The sequence below is a fragment of the Schistocerca americana genome, unplaced genomic scaffold (assembly GCF_021461395.2).
Source record: "Schistocerca americana isolate TAMUIC-IGC-003095 unplaced genomic scaffold, iqSchAmer2.1 HiC_scaffold_13, whole genome shotgun sequence".
Classification (NCBI taxonomy): Eukaryota; Metazoa; Arthropoda; class Insecta; order Orthoptera; family Acrididae; genus Schistocerca; species Schistocerca americana.
The window spans coordinates 28,175,576-28,201,520 of NW_025725371.1; positions in this window are offsets into that span (position 1 = coordinate 28,175,576).

Below are 25,945 nucleotides of genomic sequence, written 5' to 3' on the forward strand. Positions count from 1 at the left end.
TTTCATCGTCAATGTGAAGCTCCAAGGAATACATTCAACCTGCAGTGGTGTATCGGAAACTAATACTGGTCTCACAAGGAATGCTCAAAGCACCAACTGTAAGAAGAGTCTCCATTCTTGTATGTAAGGCGGCATTGTGCACTTGTATTTAATTCCGAAGCAATTTCTGTGTTTCATCGTCAATGTGAAGGTCCAAGGAATACATTGAACCAAACGTGCTGTATCGGAAACTAATACTGGTCTCACAGCGAATGCTCAAAGCACCGACTGTAAGAAGAGTTTCTCTTCTTGTAGTTAAGGAGGCTTTGTGGCTTTTGTATTTAATTCCGATGTAATTTCAGTGTTTCATCGTCAATGTGTATGTCCAAGGAATACATTGAACCTGCAGTGGTGCATCGGAAACTAATACTGGTCTCACAGGGAATGCTCAAAGCGCCGACTGTAAGAAGAGTCTCGATTCTTGGACTTACGGCATCATTGTGCCTTTCGTATTTAATTCCGATGCGATTTCTGTGTTTCAACGTCAATGTGAAGGTCCAAGGAGTACATTGAACCAGCAGTGGTGTATCGGAAACTAACTCAGGTCTCACAGGGACTGCTCAAAGCACCGACTGTAAGAAGAGCCTCTGTTCTTGTACTTAAGGCGGCATTCTGCCCTTTGTATTTAATTCCGATGCGATTTCTGTGTTTCATCGTCAATGTGAGGGTCCAAGGAATACATTGAACCAGCAGTGCTGTATCGGAAACTAATACTGGTGTCACAGGTTAGGATCAAAGCACAGACTCTAGGAAGTCTCACTCTTCTTGCACTTAATCCGTCATTGTGCCCTTTGTATTTAATTCCGATGTAATTTCAGTGTTTCATCGTCAATGTGTATGTTCAAGGAATACATCGAACCTGCAGTGGTGTATCGGAAACTAATACTGGTCTCACAGGGAATGCTCAAAGCAACGACTGTAAGAAGAGTCTCTATTCTTGTACTTAAGGTGGCACTGGGCATTTTGTATTTAATTCCGATGCGATTTCTGTGTTTCATCGTCGATGTGAAAGTCCAAGGAATACACTGAACCCGCAGTGATGTATCGGAAACTAATACTGGTCTCACAGGCAATGCTCAAAGCACCGACTGTAAGGAGAATCTCTATTCTTGTACTTAAGGCGGGATTGTGCCTTTGGTATTTAATTCCGATGCTATTTCTGTGAATAATCGTCAATGTGAAGGTCCGAGGAATACATTGGCCTTGCAGTGGTGTATCGGAAACTAAAACTGGTCTCAAAGGGAATGCTCAAAGCACCGACTGTTAGAAGAGTCACTATTCTTGTACTTATGGCGGCATTGGGCCTATTGTATTTAATTCCGATGCGATTTCTGTGTTTCATCGTCAATGTGAAGGTCCGAAGAAAACATTGAACCTGCAGTGGTGTATCGGAAACTAGTACTGGTCTCACAGGGAATGCTCAAAAAACCGACTGTAAGTAGAGTCTGTATTCTTGTACTTAAGGCGGCATTGTGCCTTTTGTATTTAATTCCGATGCGATTTGTGTGTTTCATCGTCAAAGTGCAGCTCCAAGGAATACATTCAACCTGCAGTGGTGTATCGGAAACTAATACTGGTCTCACAAGGAATGCTCAAAGCACCGACTGTAAGAAGAGTCTTCATTCATGAACGTAAGGCGGCATTGTGCCTGTTGTATTTAATTCCTATGCAATTTCGGTGTTTCATCGTCAATGTGAATGTCCAAGAAATACATTGAACCTAAAGTGGTGTATCGGAAACTAATACTGGTCTCACAGGGAATGCTCAAAGCACCGACTGTAAGAAGAGTTTCTGTTCTTGTAGTTAAGGAGACATTGTGGCTTTTGTATTTAATTCCGATGTAATTTCAGTGTTTCATCGTCAATGTGTATGTCCAAGGAATACTTTGAACCTAAAGTGGTGTATCGGATACTTATACTGGTCTCACATTGAATGCTCAAAGCACCGACTGTATGAAGACTGTCTATTCTTGTACTTAAGGCGGCATTGTGCCCTTTGTATTTAATTCCGATGCCATTTCTGTGGTTCATCGTCGATGTGAAAGTCCAAGGAATACACTGAACATGCATTGGTGTATCGGCAACTAATACTGGTCTCACAGGGAATGCTCAAAGCACCGACTGTAAGAAGAATCTCTATTCTTGAACTTAAGGCAGCATTGTGCCTTTTGTATTTAATTCCGATGCCATTTCTGTGTATAATCGTCAATGGGAAGGTCCAAGGAGTACATTGAATCTGCAGTGGTGTATCGGAAACTAATACTGGTCTCACAGGGAATGCTCAAAGCACCGACTGTAAGAAGGGCCTCTATTCTTGTACTTAAGGTGGCATTGGGCATTTTGTATTTAATTCCGATGCGATTTCTGTGTTTCATCGTCAATGTGAAGGTCCGAGGAATACATTGAACCTGCAGTGGTGTATCGGAAACTAATACTGGTCTCACAGGAAATGCTCAAATCACCGACTGTAAGTAGAGTCTATATTCTTGTACTTAAGGTGGCATTGTGCCTTTTGTATTTAATTCCAATGCGATTTCTGTGTTTCATCGTCAATGTGAAGCTCCAAGGAATACATTCGACCTGCAGTGGTGCATCGGAAAGTAATACTGGTCTCACAAGGAATGCTCAAAGCACCGACTGTAAGTAGAGTCTATATTCTTGTACTTAAGGCGGCATTGTGCCTTTTGTATTTAATTCCGATGCGATTTCTGTGTTTCCACGTCAATGTGAAGGTCCAAGGAGTACATTGAACCTAAAGTGGTGTATCGGAAACTAACACAGGTCTCACAGGGACTGCTCAATGCACCGACTGTAAGTAGAGTCTCCATTCTTGTACGTAATGTGGCATTGTGCCTGTTGTATTTAATTCCGATGCAATTTCTGTGTTTCATCGTCAATGTGAAGGTCCTAGGAATACATTGAACCAAAAGTGCTGTATCGAAAACTAATACTGGTCTCACAGGTAATGCCCAAAGCACCAACTGTAAGAAGAGTTTCTATTATTGTAGTTAAGGAGGCATGTGGCTTTTGTATTTAATTCCGATGTAATTTCAGTGTTTCATCGTCAATGTGTATGTCCAAGGAATACATTGAACCTGCAGTGGTGTATCGGAAACTAATACTGGTCTCACAGGGAATGCTCAAAGCACCGACTGTAAGAAGAGTCTGTATTCTTGTACTTAAGGCGGCATTGTGGCTTTTGTATTTAATTCCGATGCGATTTCTGTGTTTCCACGTCAATGTGAAGGTCCAAGGAGTACATTGAACCAGCAGTGGTGTATCGGAAACTAACACAGGTCTCACAGGGACTGCTCAATGCACGGACTGTAAGAAGAGTCTCTGTTCTTGTACTTATGGCGGCATTCTGCCCTTTGTATATAATTCCGATGCGATTTCTGTGTTTCATCGTCAATGTGAGGGTCCAAGGAATACATTGAACCAGCAGTGTTGTATCGGAAACTAATGCTGGTGTCACAGGTTAGGATCAAAGCACAGACTCTAAGAAGTCTAACTCTTCTTGCACTTAATCCGTCATTGTGCCCTTTGTATTTAATTCCGATGTAATTTCAGTGTTTCATCGTCAATGTGTATGTTCAAGGAATACATTGAACCTGCAGTGGTGTATCGGAAACTAATACTGGTCTCACAGGGAATACTCATCGCACCGGCTGTGAGAAGAGTCTCTATTCTTGTACTTAAGGTGGCATTGTGCCTATGGTATTTAATTCCGATGCGATTTCTGTGTTTCTTAATCAATGTGAATGTATAAGGAATACATTGAACCTGCAGTGGTGTATCGGGAATTAATACTGGTGTCTCAGGGAATGCTCAAAACTCAGACTGTAAGAAGAGTGTATATTGTTGTACTTAGGACGACATTGTGCCTCTTGTATTTAATTCCGATGCGATTTCTTTGTTTCATCGTGAATGTGAAGGTCCGAGGAATTCTTTGGACATGGAGTGGTGTATCGGAAACTAATACTGGTCTCACAGGGAATCCTCAAAGCACCGACAGTAAGAAGAGTCTCTATTCTTGTACTTAAGGCGACATTGTTCCTTTTGTATTTAATTCCGATGTAATTTAAGTGTTTCATCGTCAATGTGTGTGTCCAAGGAATACATTGAACCTGCAGTGGTGTATCGGATACTAATACTGGTCTCACAGGGTATGCTCAAAGCACCGACTGTAAGAAGAGTCTCTATTCTTGTACTTAAGGCGGCATTTGGCCTTTGGTATTTAATTCCGATGCGATTTCAGTGTTTCATCGTCAATGTGAATGTCTAAGGAATACATTGAACCTGCAGTGGTGTATCGGAAATCAATACTGGTCTCTCAGGGAATGCTCAAGACACCGTCTGTAAGAAGAGTCTCTATTGTTGTACATAGAGCGGCATTGTGCCTTTTGTATTTAATTCCGATGCGATTTCTGTGTTTCATCGTCAATATGAAGGTCCAAGAATTACTTTGGACTTGCAGTGGTGTATCGGAAACTAATACTGGTCTCACAGGGAATCCTGAAAACACCGACAGTAAGAAGAGTCTCTATTCTTGTACTTAAGGCGACATTGTTCCTTTTGTATTTAATTCCGATGTAATTTCAGTGTTTCATCGTCAATGTGTATGTCCAAGGAATACATTGAACCTGCAGTGGTGTATCGGATACTAATACTGGTCTCACAGGGAATGCTCAAAGCACCGACTGTAAGAAGAGTCTCTATTCTTGTACTTAAGGCGGCATAGTGAGTTTGGTATTTAATTCCGATGCGATTTCAGTGTTTCACCGTCAATGTGAATGTCTAAGGAATACATCGAACCTGCAGTGGTGTATCGGAAATTAATTCTGGTCTCTCAGGAAATGCTCAAAACACCGTCTGTATGAAGAGTCTCTATTGTTGTACTTAGGGCGGCATTGTGCCTTTCGTATTTAATTCCGATGCGATTTCTGTGTTTCATCGTCAATTTGAAGGTCCAAGGAATACATTGGACCTGCAGTGGTGTATCGGAAACTAATACTGGTTTCACAGGGAATGCTCAAAACACCGACTGTAAGAAGAGTGTCTATTGTTATACTTAAGGCGGCATTGTGCCCTTTGTATTTAATTCCGATGCCATTTCTGTGTTACATAGTCGATGTGTATGTCCTAGGAATACATTGAACCTGAAGTGGTGTACCGGATACTAATACTGGTCTCACAGGGAATGCTCAAAGCACCGAATGCAAGAAGAGTCTCTATTCTTGTAGTTAAGGCGACATTGTGCCTTTTTGATTTTAAATCCGCTGCGATTTCTGTGTGTAATCGTCAATGTGAAGGTCCAAGGAATACATCGAACCTGCAGTGGCGTATCGGAAACTAATACAGGTCGCACAGGAAAGGATCAAACACAGACTCTAAGAAGTCTCACTCTTCTTGCGCTTATGGCGGCAATGGCCTTTTGTATTTAATTCCGATATAATTTCAGTTTTTTATCGTCAATGTGTATGTCCAAGGAATACATTGAATCTGCAGTGGTGTATCGGATACTAATACTGGTCTCACAGGGAATGCTGAAAGCACAGACTGTAAGAAGAGTCTCTATTTTTGTACTTAAGGCGGCATTGTTCCTTTTGTGTTTAATTCCAATGCGATTTCTGTGTTTCATCGGCAATGTGAAGTTCCAAGGAATACATTGTACCTGCAGTGGTGTATCGGAAACTAATACTGGTCTCACAGGGAATGCTCAAACCACCGACTGTAAGTAGAGTCTGTATTCTTGTACTTAATTCGGCATTGTGCCTTTTGTATTTAATTCCGCTGCGTTTTCTGTGCTTCATAGTCAATGTGGAAGTCCAAGGAATACACTGAACATGCAGTGGTGTATCGGAAACTGATACTGGTCTCACAGGGAATGCTCAAATCACCGACTGTAAGAAGAGTCTCTATTCTTGTACTTAAGGCGGCATTGTGTCTTTTGTATTTAATTTCGATGCGATTTCTGTGTATAATCGTCAATGTGAAAGTTCAAAGAATACATTGAACCTGCAGTGGTGTATCGGAAACTAATACTGGACTCACAGGGAATGCTCAAAGCACCGACTGTAAGAAGAGTCTCTATTCTTGAACTTAAGGCGGCTTTGTGCCTTTGGTATTTAATTCCGATGCGATTTATGTGTTTCTTCGTCAATGTGAAGGTTCAAGGAATACTTTGAACCTGCAGTGGTATATCGGAAACCAATACTGGTCTCACAGGAAAGGATCAAAGCACTGACTCTAGGAAGTCTCACTCTGCTTGTACTTAAGGCGTCATTGTGCCGTTTGTATTTAATTCCGATGTAATTTCAGTTTTTCATCGTCAATGTGTATGTCCAAGGAATACATTGAACCTCCAGTATTGTATCGGAAAATAATACTGGTCTCACAGGGAATGCTCAAAACAGCGACAGTAAGAAGGGTCTCTATTCTTGTACTTAAGGCGATATTGTTCCTTTTGTATTTAATTCCGATGTAATTTCAGTGTTTCATCGTCAACGTGTATGTCCAAGGAATACATTGAACCTGCAGTGGTGTATCGGATACTAATATTGGTCTCACAGGGAATGCTCAAAGCACCGACTCTAAGAAGTGTCTCTATTCTTATACTTAAGGCGGTATTGTGTTTTTTCTAGTTAATTCCGATGCGATTTCTGTGTTTCATCGTCAATGTGACGGTCCAAGGAATACATTGAACCTGCAGTGGCATATCGGAAACTAATACGGGTCGCACAGGTAAGGATCAAAACACAGACTTTAAGAAGTCTCACTCTTCTTGCACTTATGGCGGCATTGTGCCTTTTGTATTTAATTCCGATGTAATTTCAGTGTTTCATCGTCAATGTGTATGTCCAAGGAATACATTGAGTCTGCAGTGGTGTATCGGATACTAATACTGGTCTCACAGGGAATGCTCAATGCACCGACTGTAAGTAGAGTCTGTATTCTTGTACATAAGGCGGCATTGTGCCTTTTGTATTTAATTCCGATGCGATATCTGTGTTTCATCGTCAATGTGAAGGTCCAAGGAATACATTGAACCTGCAGTGGTGTATCGGAAACTAATACTGGTCTCACAGGGAATGCTCAAAGCACCGACTGAAAGAAGAGTCTCTGTTCTTGTACTTAAGGCGGCATTGTGCTTTTTGTATTTAATTCCGATGCGATTTCTGTGTTTCATCGTCAATTTGAAGGTCCAAGGAATACATTTAACCTGCAGTGGCGTATCGAAAACTAATACGGGTCGCCCAGGAAAGGATCAAAACACAGACTGTAAAAAGTCTCACTGTTCTTTCACTTATGGCGGCATTGTGCCTTTTGTATTTAATTCCGATGTAATTTCAGTGTTTCATCGTCAATGTGTATGTCCAAGGAATACATTGAACCTGCAGTGCTGTATCGGAAACTAATACTGGTCTCACAGGGAATGCTCAAAACACCGACTGTAAGAAGAGTGTCTATTCTTGTACTTAAGGCGGCATTGTGCCTTTTGTATTTAATTCCGTTGCCATTTCTGTGTTTCATCGTCAATGTGAAGGTCCAAGGAATGCACTGAACCTGCAGTGGTGTATCGGAAACTAATACTGGTCTCACAGGTAATGCTCAAAGCACCGACTGTAAGAAGAGTCCCTATTCTTGTACTTAAGGCGGCATTGTTCTTTTTGTATTTAATTCCGATGTGATTTATGTGTTTAATCGTCAATGTCAAGATCCAAGGAATACATTGAACCTGCAGTGGTGTATCGGAAACTAATACTGGTCTCACAGGGAATGCTCAAAGCACCGACTGAAGGAATAGACTCTGTTCTTGTACTTAAGGCGGCATTGTGCCTTTTGTATTTAATTCCGATGCGATTTCTGTGTTTCATCGTCAATGTGAAGGTCCAAGGAATGCACTGAACCTGCAGTGGTGTATCGGAGACTAATACTGGTCTCACAGCGAATGCTCAAAGCCCCGACCATAAGAAGAGTCTCTCTTCTTGTACTTAAGGCGTCATAGTTATTTTTGTATTTAATTCCGATGTGATTTCTGTGTTTCATCGTCAATGTGAAGGTCCAAGGAATACTTTGGAGCTGCAGTGGAGTATCGGAAACTAATACTGGTCTCACAGGGAATCCTCAAAACACCGACAGTAAGAAGAGTCTCTAATCTTGTACTTAAGGCGACATTGTTTCTTTTGTATTTAATTCCGATGTTGTTTCAGTGTTTCATCGTCAATGTGTATGTATAAGGAATACATTGAACCTGCAGTGGTGTATCGGATACTAATACTGGTTTCACAGGGAATGCTCAAAACACCGACTGTAAGAAGAGTGTCTGTTGTTATACTTAAGGCGGCATTGTGCCATTTGTATTTAATTCCGATGCCATTTCTGTGTTACATAGTCGATGTGTATGTCCTAGGAATACATTGAACCTGAAGTGGTGTACCGGATACTAATACTGGTCTCACAGGGAATGCTCAAAGCACCGAATGCAAGAAGAGCCTCTATTCTTGTAGTTAAGGCGACATTGTGCCTTTTTGATTTTAATTCCGCTGCGATTTCTGTGTGTAATCGTCAATGTGAAGGTCCAAGGAATACATCGAACCTGCAGTGGCGTATCGGAAACTAATATGGGTCGCACAGGAAAGGATCAAACACAGACTCTAAGAAGTCTCACTCTTCTTGCGCTTATGGCGGCATTGGGCCTTTTGTATTTAATTCGGATATAATTTCAGTTTTTTATCGTCAATGTGTATGTCCAAGGAATACATTGAATCTGCAGTGGTGTATCGGAAACTAATACTGGTCTCACAGGGAATGCTCAAATCACCGACTGTAAGTAGAGTCTGTATTCTTGTACTTAATTCGGCATTGTACCTTTTGTATTTAATTCCGCTGCGTTTTCTGTGCTTCATTGTCAATGTGAAGGTCCAAGGAATACATTGAACAAGCAGTGGTGTATCGGAAACTAATACTGGACTCACAGGGAATGCTAAAAGCACCGACTGTAAGAAGAGTCTCTATTCTTGAACTTAAGGCGGCTTTGTGCCTTTGGTATTTAATTCCGATGCGATTTATGTGTTTCTTCGTCAATGTGAAGGTCCAAGGATTACTTTGAACCTGCAGTGGTATATCGGAAACCAATACTGGTCTCACAGGAAAGGATCAAAGCACAGACTCGAGGAAGTCTCACTCTGCTTGTACTTAAGGCGTCATTGTGCCCTTTGTATTTAATTCCGATGTAATTTCAGTGTTTCATCGTCAATGTGTATGTCCAAGGAATACATTGAACCTGCAGTGGTGTATCGGATACTAATATTGGTCTCGCAGGGAATGCTCAAAGCACCGACTCTAAGAAGTGTCTCTATTCTTATACTTAAGGCGGCTTTGTGTTTTTTGTACTTAATTCCGATGCGATTTCTGTGTTTCATCGTCAATGTGACGGTCCAAGGAATACATTGAACCTGCAGTGGCATATCGGAAACTAATACGGGTCGCACAGGTAAGGATCAAAACACAGACTTTAAGAAGTCTCACTCTTCTTGCACTTATGGCGGCATTGTGCCTTTTGTATTTAATTCCGATGTAATTTCAGTGTTTCATCGTCAATGTGTATGTCCAAGGAATACATTGAGTCTGCAGTGGTGTATCGGATACTAATACTGGTCTCACAGGGAATGCTCAAAGCACAGACTGTAAGAAGAGTCTCTATTCTTGTACTTGAGGCGTCATTGTGCCTTTTGTATTTAGTTCCAATGCGATTTCTGTCTTTCATCGTCAATGTGAAAGTCCAAGGAATACATTGAACAAGCAGTGGTGTATCGGAAACTAATACTGGTCTCACAGGGAATGCTCAAAGCACCGACTGTAAGTAGAGTCTGTATTCTTGTACTTAAGGCGGCATTGTTCCTTTTGTATTTAATTCCGATGCGATATCTGTGTTTCATCGTCAATGTGAAGGTCCAAGGAATACTTTGAACCTGCAGTGGTGTATCGGAAACTAATACTGGTTTCACAGGGAATGCTCAAAGCACCGACTGAGAGAAGAGTCTCTGTTCTTGTACTTAAGGCGGCATTGTGCTTTTTGTATTTAATTGCGATATGATTTCTGTGTTTCATCGTCAATTTGAATGTCCAAGGAATACATTTAACCAGCAGTGGCGTATCGAAAACTAATACGGGTCGCACAGGAAAGGATCAAAACACAGACTGTAAAAAGTCTCACTGTTCTTTCACTTATGGCGGCATTGTGCCTTTTGTATTTAATTCCGATGTAATTTCAGTGTTTCATCGTCAATGTGTGTCTCCAAGGAATACATTGATTCTGCAGTGGTGTATCGGAAACTAATACTGGTCTCTCAGGGAATGCTCAAAACACCGACTGTAAGAAGAGTGTCTATTCTTGTACTTAAGGCGGCACTGTGCCTTTTGTATTTAATTCCGATGCCATTTCTGTGTTTCATCGTCAATGTGAAGGTCCAAGGAATGCACTGAACCTGCAGTGGTGTATCGGAAACTAATACTGGTCTCACAGGGAATGCTCAAAGCACCGACTGTAAGAAGAGTCTCTATTCTTGTACTAAAGGCGGCATTGTTCTTTTTGTATTTAATTCCGATGTGATTTATGTGTTTAATCGTCAATGTGAAGGTCCAAGGAATACATTGAACCTGCAGTGGTGTATCGGAAACTAATACTGGTCTCACAGGGAATGCTCAAAGCACCGACTGAAGGAATAGACTCTGTTCTTGTACTTAAGGCGGCATTGTGCCTTTTGTATTTAATTCCGATGCGATTTCTGTGTTTCATCGTCAATGTGAAGGTCCAAGGAATGCACTGAACCTGCAGTGGTGTATCGGAAACTAATACTGGTCTCACAGGGAATGCTCAAAGCCCCGACCGTAAGAAGAGTCTCTCTTCTTGTACTTAAGGCGTCATAGTTCTTTTTGTATTTAATTCCGATGTGATTTCTGTGTTTCATCGTCAATGTGAAGGTCCAAGGAATACTTTGGAGCTGCAGTGGAGTATCGGAAACTAATACTGGTCTCACAGGGAATCCTCAAAACACCGACAGTAAGAAGAGTCTCTAATCTTGTACTTAAGGCGACATTGTTTCTTTTGTATTTAATTCCGATGTTGTTTCAGTGTTTCATCGTCAATGTGTATGTATAAGGAATACATTGAACCTGCAGTGGTGTATCGGATACTAATACTGGTTTCACAGGGAATGCTCAAAACACCGACTGTAAGAAGAGTGTCTATTGTTATACTTAAGGCGGCATTGTGCCATTTGTATTTAATTCCGATGCCATTTCTGTGTTACATAGTCGATGTGTATGTCGTAGGAATACATTGAACCTGAAGTGGTGTACCGGATACTAATACTGGTCTCACAGGGAATGCTCAAAGCACCGAATGCAAGAAGTGTCTCTATTCTTATACTTAAGGCGGCATTGTGTTTTTTGTACTTAATTCCGATGCGATTTCTGTGTTTCATCGTGAATGTGACGGTCCAAGGAATACATTGAACCTGCAGTGGCATATCGGAAACTAATACGGGTCGCACAGGTAAGGATCAAAACACAGACTTTAAGAAGTCTCACTCTTCTTGCACTTATGGCGGCATTGTGCCTTTTGTATTTAATTCCGATGTAATTTCAGTGTTTCATCGTCAATGTGTATGTCCAAGGAATACATTGAGTCTGCAGTGGTGTATCGGATACTAATACTGGTCTCACAGGGAATGCTCAAAGCACAGACTGTAAGAAGAGTCTCTATTCTTGTACTTGAGGCGTCATTGTGCCTTTTGTATTTAGTTCCAATGCGATTTCTGTGTTTCATCGTCAATGTGAAAGTCCAAGGAATACATTGAACATGCAGTGGTGTATCGGAAACTAATACTGGTCTCACAGGGAATGCTCAAAGCACCGACTATAAGTAGAGTCTGTATTCTTGTACTTAAGGCGGCATTGTTCCTTTTGTATTTAATTCCGATGCGATATCTGTGTTTCATCGGCAATGTGAAGGTCCAAGGAATACATTGAACCTGCAGTGGTGTATCGGAAACTAATACTGGTTTCACAGGGAATGCTCAAAGCACCGACTGAGAGAAGAGTCTCTGTTCTTGTACTTAAGGCGGCATTGTGCTTTTTGTATTTAATTCCGATATGATTTCTTTGTTTCATCGTCAATTTGAAGGTCCAAGGAATACATTTAACCAGCAGAGGCGTATCGAAAACTAATACGGGTCGCACAGGAAAGGATCAAAACACAGACTGTAAAAAGTCTCACTGTTCTTTCACTTATGGCGGCATTGTGCCTTTTGTATTTAATTCCGATGTAATTTCAGTGTTTCATCGTCAATGTGTGTCTCCAAGGAATACATTGATTCTGCAGTGGTGTATCGGAAACTAATACTGGTCTCTCAGGGAATGCTCAAAACACCGACTGTAAGAAGAGTGTCTATTCTTGTACTTAAGGCGGCATTGTGCCTTTTGTATTTAATTCCGTTGCCATTTCTGTGTATCATCGTCAATGTGAAGGTCCAAGGAATGCACTGAACCTGCAGTGGTGTATCGGAAACTAATACTGGTCTCACAGGGAATGCTCAAAGCACCGACTGTAAGAAGAGTCTCTATTCTTGTACTAAAGGCGGCATTGTTCTTTTTGTATTTAATTCCGATGTGATTTATGTGTTTAATCGTCAATGTGAAGGTCCAAGGAATGAACTGAACCTGCAGTGGTGTATCGGAAACTAATACTGGTCTCACAGGGAATGCTCAAAGCCCCGACCGTAAGAAGAGTCACTCTTCTTGTACTTAAGGCGTCATAGTTCTTTTTGTATTTAATTCCGATGTGATTTCTGTGTTTCATCGTCAATGTGAAGGCCCATGGAATACTTTGGACCTGCAGTGGAGTATCGGAAACTAATACTGGTCTCACAGGGAATCCTCAAAACACCGACAGTAAGAAGAGTCTCTAATCTTGTACTTAAGGCGACATTGTTTCTTTTGTATTTAATTCCGATGTTGTTTCAGTGTTTCATCGTCAATGTGTATGTATAAGGAATACAATGAACCTGCAGTGGTGTATCGGATACTAATACTGGTCTCACAGGGAATGCTCAAGGCACCGACTGTAAGAAGAGTCTGCATTCTTGTACTTAAGGCGGCATTGTGCCTTTTGTATTTAATTCCCTTGCCATTTCTGTGTTTCATCGTCAATGTGAAGGTCCACGGAATTCATTGAACCTGCAGTGGTGTATCGGAAACTAATACTGGTCTCACAGGGAATGCTCAAAGCACCGACTATAAGTAGAGTCTGTATTCTTGTACTTAAGGCGGCATTGTTCCTTTTGTATTTAATTCCCTTGCCATTTCTGTGTTTCATCGTCAATGTGAAGGTCCACGGAATTCATTGAACCTGCAGTGGTGTATCGGAAACTAATACTGGTCTCACAGGGAATGCTCAAAGCACCGACTGAAAGAAGAGTCTCTGTTCTTGTACTTAAGGCGGCATTGTGCTTTTTGTATTTAATTCCGATGCGATTTCTGTGTTTCATCGTCAATTTGAAGGTCCAAGGAATACATTTAACCTGCAGTGGCGTATCGAAAACTAATACGGGTCGCCCAGGAAAGGATCAAAACACAGACTGTAAAAAGTCTCACTGTTCTTTCACTTATGGCGGCATTGTGCCTTTTGTATTTAATTCCGATGTAATTTCAGTGTTTCATCGTCAATGTGTGTCTCCAAGGAATACATTGATTCTGCAGTGGTGTATCGGAAACTAATACTGGTCTCTCAGGGAATGCTCAAAACACCGACTGTAAGAAGAGTGTCTATTCTTGTACTTAAGGCGGCATTGTGCCTTTTGTATTTAATTCCGTTGCCATTTCTGTGTTTCATCGTCAATGTGAAGGTCCAAGGAATGCACTGAACCTGCAGTGGTGTATCGGAAACTAATACTGGTCTCACAGGGAATGCTCAAAGCACCGACTGTAAGAAGAGTCCCTATTCTTGTACTTAAGGCGGCATTGTTCTTTTTGTATTTAATTCCGATGTGATTTATGTGTTTAATCGTCAATGTGAAGATCCAAGGAATACATTGAACCTGCAGTGGTGTATCGGAAACTAATACTGGTCTCACAGGGAATGCTCAAAGCACCGACTGAAGGAATAGACTCTGTTCTTGTACTTAAGGCGGCATTGTGCCTTTTGTATTTAATTCCGATGCGATTTCTGTGTTTCATCGTCAATGTGAAGGTCCAAGGAATGCACTGAACCTGCAGTGGTGTATCGGAAACTAATACTGGTCTCACAGCGAATGCTCAAAGCCCCGACCATAAGAAGAGTCTCTCTTCTTGTACTTAAGGCGTCATAGTTATTTTTGTATTTAATTCCGATGTGATTTCTGTGTTTCATCGTCAATGTGAAGGTCCAAGGAATACTTTGGAGCTGCAGTGGAGTATCGGAAACTAATACTGGTCTCACAGGGAATCCTCAAAACACCGACAGTAAGAAGAGTCTCTAATCTTGTATTTAAGGCGACATTGTTTCTTTTGTATTTAATTCCGATGTTGTTTCAGTGTTTCATCGTCAATGTGTATGTATAAGGAATACATTGAACCTGCAGTGGTGTATCGGATACTAATACTGGTTTCACAGGGAATGCTCAAAACACCGACTGTAAGAAGAGTGTCTGTTTTTATACTTAAGGCGGCATTGTGCCATTTGTATTTAATTCCGATGCCATTTCTGTGTTACATAGTCGATGTGTATGTCCTAGGAATACATTGAACCTGAAGTGGTGTACCGGATACTAATACTGGTCTCACAGGGAATGCTCAAAGCACCGAATGCAAGAAGAGTCTCTATTCTTGTAGTTAAGGCGACATTGTGCCTTTTTGATTTTAATTCCGCTGCGATTTCTGTGTGTAATCGTCAATGTGAAGGTCCAAGGAATACATCGAACCTGCAGTGGCGTATCGGAAACTAATATGGGTCGCACAGGAAAGGATCAAACACAGACTCTAAGAAGTCTCACACTTCTTGCGCTTATGGCGGCATTGGGCCTTTTGTATTTAATTCGGATATAATTTCAGTTTTTTATCGTCAATGTGTATGTCCAAGGAATACATTGAATCTGCAGTGGTGTATCGGAAACTAATACTGGTCTCACAGGGAATGCTCAAATCACCGACTGTAAGTAGAGTCTGTATTCTTGTACTTAATTCGGCATTGTACCTTTTGTATTTAATTCCGCTGCGTTTTCTGTGCTTCATTGTCAATGTGAAGGTCCAAGGAATACATTGAACAAGCAGTGGTGTATCGGAAACTAATACTGGACTCACAGGGAATGCTAAAAGCACCGACTGTAAGAAGAGTCTCTATTCTTGAACTTAAGGCGGCTTTGTGCCTTTGGTATTTAATTCCGATGCGATTTATGTGTTTCTTCGTCAATGTGAAGGTCCAAGGATTACTTTGAACCTGCAGTGGTATATCGGAAACCAATACTGGTCTCACAGGAAAGGATCAAAGCACAGACTCTAGGAAGTCTCACTCTGCTTGTACTTAAGGCGTCATTGTGCCCTTTGTATTTAATTCCGATGTAATTTCAGTGTTTCATCGTCAATGTGTATGTCCAAGGAATACATTGAACAAGCAGTGGTGTATCGGAAACTAATACTGGTCTCACAGGGAATGCTCAAAGCACCGACTGTAAGTAGAGTCTGTATTCTTGTACTTAAGGCGGCATTGTTCCTTTTGTATTTAATTCCGATGCGATATCTGTGTTTCATCGTCAATGTGAAGGTCCAAGGAATACATTGAACCTGCAGTGGTGTATCGGAAACTAATACTGGTTTCACAGGGAATGCTCAAAGCACCGACTGAGAGAAGAGTCTCTGTTCTTGTACTTAAGGCGGCATTGTGCTTTTTGTATTTAATTCCGATATGATTTCTGTGTTTCATCGTCAATTTGAAGGTCCAAGGAATACATTTAACCAGCAGTGGCGTATCGAAAACTAATACGGGTCGCACAGGAAAGGATCAAAACACAGACTGTAAAAAGTCTCACTGTTCTTTCACTTATGGCGGCATTGTGCCTTTTGTATTTAATTCCGATGTAATTTCAGTGTTTCATCGTCAATGTGTGTCTCCAAGGAATACATTGATTCTGCAGTGGTGTATCGGAAACTAATACTGGTCTCTCAGGGAATGCTCAAAACACCGACTGTAAGAAGAGTGTCTATTCTTGTACTTAAGGCGGCACTGTGCCTTTTGTATTTAATTCCGATGCCATTTCTGTGTTTCATCGTCAATGTGAAGGTCCAAGGAATGCACTGAACCTGCAGTGGTGTATCGGAAACTAATACTGGTCTCACAGGGAATGCTCAAAGCACCGACTGTAAGAAGAGTCTCTATTCTTGTACTAAAGGCGGCATTGTTCTTTTTGTATTTAATTCCGATGTGATTTATGTGTTTAATCGTCAATGTGAAGGTCCAAGGAATACATTGAACCTGCAGTGGTGTATCGGAAACTAATACTGGTCTCACAGGGAATGCTCAAAACACCGACTGATGGAATAGACTCTGTTCTTGTACTTAAGGCGGCATTGTGCCTTTTGTATTTAATTCCGATGCGATTTCTGTGTTTCATCGTCAATGTGAAGGTCCAAGGAATGCACTGAACCTGCAGTGGTGTATCGGAAACTAATACTGGTCTCACAGGGAATGCTCAAAGCCCCGACCGTAAGAAGAGTCTCTCTTCTTGTACTTAAGGCGTCATAGTTCTTTTTGTATTTAATTCCGATGTGATTTCTGTGTTTCATCGTCAATGTGAAGGTCCAAGGAATACTTTGGACCTGCAGTGGAGTATCGGAAACTAATACTGGTCTCACAGGGAATCCTCAAAACACCGACAGTAAGAAGAGTCTCTAATCTTGTACTTAAGGCGACATTGTTTCTTTTGTATTTAATTCCGATGTTGTTTCAGTGTTTCATCGTCAATGTGTATGTATAAGGAATACAATGAACCTGCAGTGGTGTATCGGATACTAATACTGGTCTCACAGGGAATGCTCAAGGCACCGACTGTAAGAAGAGTCTGTATTCTTGTACTTAAGGCGGCATTGTGCCTTTTGTATTTAATTCCCTTGCCATTTCTGTGTTTCATCGTCAATGTGAAGGTCCACGGAATTCATTGAACCTGCAGTGGTGTATCGGAAACTAATACTGGTCTCACAGGGAATGCTCAAAGCACCGACTGTAAGAAGAGTGTCTATTCTTGTACTTAAGGCGGCATTGTGCCCTTTGTATTTAATTCCGATGCCATTTCTGTGTTTCATCTTCGTTGTGTATGTACTAGGAATACATACAACCTGAAGTGGTGTACCGGATACTAATACTGGTCTCACAGGGAATGCTCAGAGCACCGGATACAAGAAGAGTCTCTATTCTTGTACTTAAGGCGACATAGTGCCTTTTTGTATTTAATTCCGATGCGATTTCTGTGTGTAATCGTCAATGTGAAGGTCCAAGGAATACATCGAACCTGCAGTGGCGTATCGGAAACTAATACGGGTCGCACATAATGGGATCAAAACACAGTCTCTAAGAAGTCTCATTCTTCTTGCGCTTATGGCGGCATTGGGCCATTTGTATTTAACTCCGATGTAATTTCAGTGTTTCATCGACAATGTGTATGTCCATGGAGTACAGTGAATCTGCAGTGGTGTATCGGATACTAATACTGGTCTCACAGGGAATGCTGAAAGCACAGCCTGTAAGAAGAGTCTCTATTCTTGTACTTATGGCGACATTGTGCCTTTTGTGTTTAATTCCAATGCGATTTCTGTGTTTCATCGTCAATGTGAAGGTACAAGGAATACATTGAACATGCAGTCGTGTATCGGAAACTAATACTGGTCCCACAGGGAATGCTCAAAGCACCGACAATAAGAGGCGTCTCTATTCTTATACTTAAGGCAGCATTGTTCATTTTGTATTTAATTCCGATGTAATTGCAGTGTTTCATCGTCAATGTGTATGTCCAAGGAATACATTGAATCTGCAGTGCTGTATCGGATACTAATACTGGTCTCACAGGGAACGCTCAAAGCACAGACTGTAAGAATAGTCTCTATTCTTGTACTTAAAGCGGCATTGTGCTTTTGTATTTAATTCCAATGCGATTTCTGTGTTTTATCGTCAATTTGAAGGTCCAAGGAATACATTGAACCTGCAGTGGTGAATCGCAAACTGATACTGGTCTCACAGGGAATGCTCAATGCACCGACTGTAAGTGGAGTCTGTATTCTTGTACTTAAGGCGGCATTGTGCCTTTTGTATTTAATTCCGATGCGATTTCTGTGTTTCTTCGTCAATGTGAAGGTCCAAGGAATACATTGAACCTGCAGTGGTATATCGGAAACCAATACTGGGCTCACAGGAAACGATCAAAGCACAGACTTTAAGAAGTCTCACTCTGCTTGTACTTAAGTCGTCATTGTGCCCTTTCTATTTATTTCCGATGTAATTTCAGTTTTTCATCATCAATGTGTATGGCCAAGGAATACATTGAACCTGCAGTATTGTATCGGAAAATAATACTGGTCTCACAGGGAATGCTCAAAACACCGACAGTAAGAAGAGTCTCAATTCTTGTACTTAAGGCGATATTGTTCCTTTTGTATTTATTTCCGATGTAATTTCAGTGTTTCATCGTCAATGTGTATGTCCAAGGAATACATTGAATCTGCAGTGGTGTATCGGATACTAATATTGGTCTCACAGGGAATGCTCAAACACCGTCTGTAAGAAGAGTGTCTATTCTTGTACTTAAGGCGGCATTGTGCCTTTTGTATTTGTTTCCGTTGCCATTTCTGTGTTTCATCGTCAATGTGAAGGTCCAAGGAATGCACTGAACCTGCAGTGGTGTATCGGAAGCTAATACTGGTCTCACAGGGAATGCTCAAAGCACCGACAGTAAGAAGAGTCTCTATTCTTGTACTTAAGGCGGCATTGTTCTCTTTCTATTTAATTCCCATGTGATTTCTGTGTTTAATCGTCAATGTGTATGTCCAAGGAATACATTGAACTTGCAGTGGTGAATCGGATACTAATACTGGTCTCACAGGGAATGCTCAAAGCACAGACTGTAAGAAGAGTCTCTATTCTTGTACTTAAGGCGGCATTGAGCCTTTTGTATTTAATTCCAATGCGATTTCTGTGTTTCATCGTCATTGTGAAAGTCCAAGGAATACACTGAACATGCAGTGGTGTTTCGGAAACTAATACTGGTCTCACAGGGAATGCTCAAAGCACCGACAGTAAGAGGAGTCTCTATTCTTGTACTTAAGGCGGCATTGTTCCATTTGTATTCAATTCCGATGTAATTGCAGTGTTTCATCGTCAATGTGTATGTCCAAGGAATACATTGAATCTGCAGTGGTGTATCGGATACTAATACTGGTCTTACAGGGAACGCTCAAAACACAGACTGTAAGAATAGTCTCTATTCTTGTACTTAAAGCGGCATTGTGCCTTATGTATTTAATTCCAATGCGATTTCTGTGTTTCTTCGTCAATTTGAAGGTCCAAGGAATACATTGAATCTGCAGTGGTGTCTCGGAAACTAATACTGGTCTCACAGGGAATGCTCAAAGCACCGACTGTAAGTAGAGTCTCTATTCTTGTACTTAAGGCGGCATTGTGCCTTTTGTATTTAATTCCGATGCGATTTCTGTGTTTCATCGTCAATGTGAAGGTCCAAGGAATACATTGAACCTGCAGTGGTGTATCGGAAACTAATACTAGTCTCACAGGGAATGCTCATACACCGTCTGTAAGAAGAGTGTCTATTCTTGTACTTAAGGCGGCATTGTGCTTTTGTATTTAATTCCGTTGGCATTTCTGTGTTTTATCGTCAATGTGAAGGTCCGAGGAATGCACTGAACTTGCAGTGGTGTATTGGAAACTAATACTGGTCTCACAGGGATTGCTCAAAGCACCGACTGTAAGAAGAGTCTCTGTTCTTGTACTTAAGGCATCATTGTACTTTTTGTATTTAATTCCGATGTGATTTCTGTGTTTAATCGTCAATGTGAAGGTCCAAGGAATACATTGAGCCTCCAGTGGTGTATCGGAAACTAATACTGGTCTCACAGGGAATGCTCAAAGCACCGACTGTAAGAAGAGTCTCTATTCTTGTACTTAAGGCAGCATTGTGCCTTTTGTATTTAATTCCGATGCGATTTCTGTGTTTAATCGTCAATGTGAAGGTCCAAGGAATACATAGAACCTGCAGTGGTGTATCGGAAACTAATACTGGTCTCACAGGGAATGCTCAAAAGCACCGACTGTAAATAGAGTCTGTATTCTTGTACTTAAGGCGGCATTGTGCCTTTTGTGTTTAATTCCGATGCGATTTCTGTCTTTCATCGTCAATGTGAAGGTCCAAGGAATACATTGAACTTGCAGTGGTGTATCGGAAACTAATACTGGTCTCACAGGGAATGCTCAAATCACTGACAGTAAGAAGAGTGTCTATTGTTGTACATAGAGCGGCATTGTGCCTTTTGTATTTAATTCCAATGCGATTTCTGTGTTTCATCGTCAATGTGAAGGTCCAAGGAATACACTGAACCTGCATTGGCGTATCGCAAACTAATACTGGTCTCACAAGGAATGCTTAAAGCACCGACTGTAAGAAGAGTCTCTATTCTTGTACTTAAGGCGGCATTGTGCCTTTTGTATTTAATTCCGATGTGATTTCTGTGTTTAATCGTCAATGTGAATGTCCAAGGAATACATTGAACCTCCAGTGGTGTATCGGAAACTAATTCTGGTCTCACAGATAATGCTCAAAGCACCGACAGTAAGAAGAGACTCTATTCTTGCACTTAAGGCGGCATTGTGGCTTTTGTATTTAATTCCGATGCAATTTCTGTGTTTCATCGTCAATGTCAAGGTCCAAGGAATACATTGAACCTGCTGTGGTGTATCGGAAACTAATACTTCTCTTACTGGGAATGCTAAATCACCGACTGTTAGAAGAGTCTCTATTCTTGTACTTAAGGCATCATTGTGCCATTTGTATTTAATTCCAATGTAATTTCAGAGTTTCATCGTCTATGTGAATGTAAAAGGAATACATTGAACCTCCAGTGGTGTATCGGAAACTAATACTGGTCTCACAGGGAATGCTCAAAGCACCGACTGTAAGAAGTGTCTCTATTCTTGTACTTAAGGCGGCATTGTGCCTTTTGTATTTAATTCCGATGCGATTTCTGTGTTTAATCGTCAATGTGAAGGTCCAAGGAATACATTGAACCTGCAGAGGTGTATCGGAAACTAATACTGGTCTCACAGGGAGAGCTCAAAGCACCGACTGTAAGAAGAGTCTCTATTCTTATACTTAAGGCGGCATTGTGCCTTTTGTATTTAATTCCGTTGCGAATTCTGTGTATCATCGTCAATTTGAAGGTCCAAGGAATACATTGAACCTGCAGTGTCGTATCGAAAACTAATACGGGTCGCACAGGAAATGATCAAAACACAGACTCTAAGAAGTCTCACTCTTCTTGCACTTATGGCGGCATTGTGCCTTTTGTACATAGTTCCGATGTAATTTCAGTCTTTCATCGTCAATGTGTATGTCCAAGGAATACATTGAACCTGCAGTGGTGTATCGGAACCTAATACTGGTCTCACAGGGAATGCTCAAAGCACCGACGGTAAGAAGTGCCTCTATTCTTGTACATAAGGCGGCATTGTGCCTTTGGTATTTAATTCCGATGCGATATCTGTGTTTCATCGTCAATGTGAAGGTCCAAGGAATACATTGAACTTGCAGTGGTGTATCGGAAATTAATACTGGTCTCACAGGGAATGCTCGAAGCACCGATTGTAAGATGAGTCTCTATTCTTCTACTTAGGGCGGCATTGTGCCTTTTGTATTTAATTCCGATGTAATCGCAGTGTTTCATCGTCAATGTGTATGTCCAAGAAATACATTGAATCTGCAGTTGTGTATCGGATACTAATACTGGTCTCACAGGGAACGCTCAAAGCACAGACTGTAAGAATAGTCTCTATTCTTGTACTAAAGCGGCATTGTGCCTATATGTACGTAATTCCAATGCGATTTCTGTTTTTCATCGTCACTTTGAAGGTCCAAGGAATACATTGAACCAGCAGTGGTGTATCGGAAACTAATACTGGTCTCACAGGGAATGCTCAAAGCACCGACTGTAAGAAGAGTTTCTTTTCTTGTACTCAAGGCGGCATTGTGCCTTTTGTATTTAATTCCGATACGATTTCTGTGTTTAATCGTCAATGTGAAGGTCCAAGGAATACATTGAAACTACAGTGGTGTATCGGAAACTAATACTGGTCTCACAGGGAATGCTCAAAGCACCAAACATATGGAAAGTCTCTATTCTTGTACTTAAGGCGGCATTGTGCCTTTTGTATTTAATTCCAATGCGATTTCTGTGTTTCTTCGTCAATTTGAAGGTCCAAGGAATACATTGAATCTGCAGTGGTGTCTCGGAAACTAATACTGGTCTCACAGGGAATGCTCAAAGCACCGACTGTAAGTAGAGTCTCTATTCTTGTACTTAAGGCGGCATTGTGCCTTTTGTATTTAATTCCGATGCGATTTCTGTGTTTCATCGTCAATGTGAAGGTCCAAGGAATACATTGAACCTGCAGTGGTGTATCGGAAACTAATACTAGTCTCACAGGGAATGCTCAAACACCGTCTGTAAGAAGAGTGTCTATTCTTGTACTTAAGGCGGCATTGTGCTTTTGTATTTAATTCCGTTGGCATTTCTGTGTTTCATCGTCAATGTGAAGGTCCGAGGAATGCACTGAACTTGCAGTGGTGTATCGGAAACTAATACTGGTCTCACAGGGAATGCTCAAAGCACCGACTGTAAGAAGAGTCACTATTCTTGTACTTAAGGCGGCATTGTTCTTTTTGTATTTAATTCCGATGTGATATCTGTGTTTAATCGTCAATGTGAAGGTCCAAGGAATACATTGAACCTGCAGTGGTGTATCGGAAACAAATACTGGTCTCACAGGGAATGCTCAAAGCACCGACCTAAAGAATAGTCTCTGTTCTTGTACTTAAGGCGGCATTGTGCCTTTTGAATTTAATTCCGATGCGATTTCTGTGTTTCACCGTCAATTTAAAAGTCCAAGGAATACATTTAACCTGCAGTGGCGTATCAAAAACTAATACGGGTCGCACAGGAAAGGATCAAAACACAGACTCAAAGAAGTGTCACTGTTCTTGCACTTATGGCGGCATTGTGCCTTTTGTATTTAATTCCGCTGTAATTTCAGTGTTTCATCGTCAATGTGTATGTCCAAGGAATACAATGAACCTGCAGTGGTGTATCGGAAACTAATACTCGTCTCACAGGGAATGCTCAAAGCACCGACTGTAGGAAGAGGCTCTATTCTTGTACTTAAGGCGGCATTGTGGCTTTTGTATATAATTAGGATGCAATTTCTGTGTGTGATCGTCAATGTGAAGGTCCAAGGAATACATTGAGCCTCCAGTGGTGTATCGGAAACTAAAACTGGTCTCACAGGGAATGCACAAAGCACCGACTGTAAGAAAAGTCTCTATTCTTGTACTTAAGGCAGCATTGTGCCTTTTGTATTTAATTCCGATGCGATTTCTGTGTTTAATCGTCAATGTGAAGGTCCAAGGAATACATAGAACCTGCAGTGGTGTATCGGAAGCTAATACTGGTCTCACAGGGAATGCTCAAAAGCACCGACTGTAAATAGAGTCTGTATTCTTGTACTTAAGGCGGCATTGTGCCTTTTGTGTTCAATTCCGATGCGATTTCTGTCTTTCATCGTCAATGTGAAGGTCCAAGGAATACATTGAACTTGCAGTGGTGTATCGGAAACTAATACTGGTCTCACAGGGAATGCTCAAAGCACTGACAGTAAGAAGAGTGTCTATTGTTGTACATAGAGCGGCATTGTGCCTTTTGTATTTAATTCCGATGCGATTTCTGTGTTTCATCGTCAATGTGAAGGTCCAAGGAATACACTGAACCTGCATTGGCGTATCGCAAACTAATACTGGTCTCACAAGGAATGCTTAAAGCACCGACTGTAAGAAGAGTCTCTATTCTTGTACTTAAGGTGGCATTGTGCCTTTTGTATTTAATTCCGATGTGATTTCTGTGTTTAATCGTCAATGTGAATGTCCAAGGAATACATTGAACCTCCAGTGGTGTATCGGAAACTAATTCTGGTCTCACAGATAATGCTCAAAGCACCGACAGTAAGAAGAGACACTATTCTTGCACTTAAGGCGGCATTGTGGCTCTTGTATTTAATTCCGATGCAATTTCTGTGTTTCATCGTCAATGTAAAGGTCCAAGGAATACATTGAACCTGCTGTGGTGTATCGGAAACTAATACTTCTCTTACTGGGAATGCTAAAAGCACCGACTGTTAGAAGAGTCTCTATTCTTGTACTTAAGGCATCATTGTGCCTTTTGTATTTAATTCCAATGTAATTTCAGAGTTTCATCGTCAATGTGAATGTCCAAGGAATACATTGAACCTCCAGTGGTGTATCGGAAACTAATACTGGTCTCACAGGGAATGCTCAAAGCACCGACTGTAAATAGAGTCTGTATTCTTGTACTTAAGGCGGCATTGTGCCTTTTGTATATAATTACGATGCAATTTCTGTGTGTGATCGTCAATGTGAAGGTCCAAGGAATACATTGAGCCTCCAGTGGTGTATCGGAAACTAATACTGGTCTCACAGGGAATGCTCAAAGCACCGACTGTAAGAAGAGTCTCTATTCTTGTACTTAAGGCAGCATTGTGCCTTTTGTATTTAATTCCGATGCGATTTCTGTGTTTCATCGTCAATGTGAAGGTCCAAGGAATACATTGAACCTGCAGTGGTGTATCGGAAACTAATACTAGTCTCACAGGGAATGCTCAAACACCGTCTGTAAGTAGAGTGTCTATTCTTGTACTTAAGGCGGCATTGTGCTTTTGTATTTAATTCCGTTGGCATTTCTGTGTTTCATCGTCAATGTGAAGGTCCGAGGAATGCACTGAACTTGCAGTGGTGTATCGTACACTAATACTGGTCTCACAGGGAATGCTCAAAGCACCGACTGTAAGAAGAGTCTCTATTCTTGTACTTAAGGCGGCATTGTTCTTTTTGTAATTCCGATGTGATTTCTGTGTTTAATCGTCAATGTGAAGGTCCAAGGAATACATTGAACCTGCAGTGGTGTATCGGAAACTAATACTGGTCTCACAGGGAATGCTCAAAGCACCGACTGTAAGAATAGTCTCTGTTCTTGTACTTAAGGCGGCATTGTGCCTTTTGTATTTAATTCCGATGCGATTTCTGTGTTTCACCGTCAATTAAAAAGTCCAAGGAATACATTTAACCTGCAGTGGCGTATCAAAAACTAATACGGGTCGCACAGGAAAGGATCAAAACACAGACTCAAAGAAGTCTCACTGTTCTTGCACTTATGGCGGCATTGTGCCTTTTGTATTTAATTCCGATGCGATTTCTGTGTTTCATCGTCAATGTGAAGGTCCAAGGAATACACTGAACCTGCATTGGCGTATCGCAAACTAATACTGGTCTCACAAGGAATGCTTAAAGCACCGACTGTAAGAAGAGTCTCTATTCTTGTACTTAAGGTGGCATTGTGCCTTTTGTATTTAATTCCGATGTGATTTCTGTGTTTAATCGTCAATGTGAATGTCCAAGGAATACATTGAACCTCCAGTGGTGTATCGGAAACTAATTCTGGTCTCACAGATAATGCTCAAAGCACCGACAGTAAGAAGAGACTCTATTCTTGCACTTAAGGCGGCATTGTGGCTTTTGTATTTAATTCCG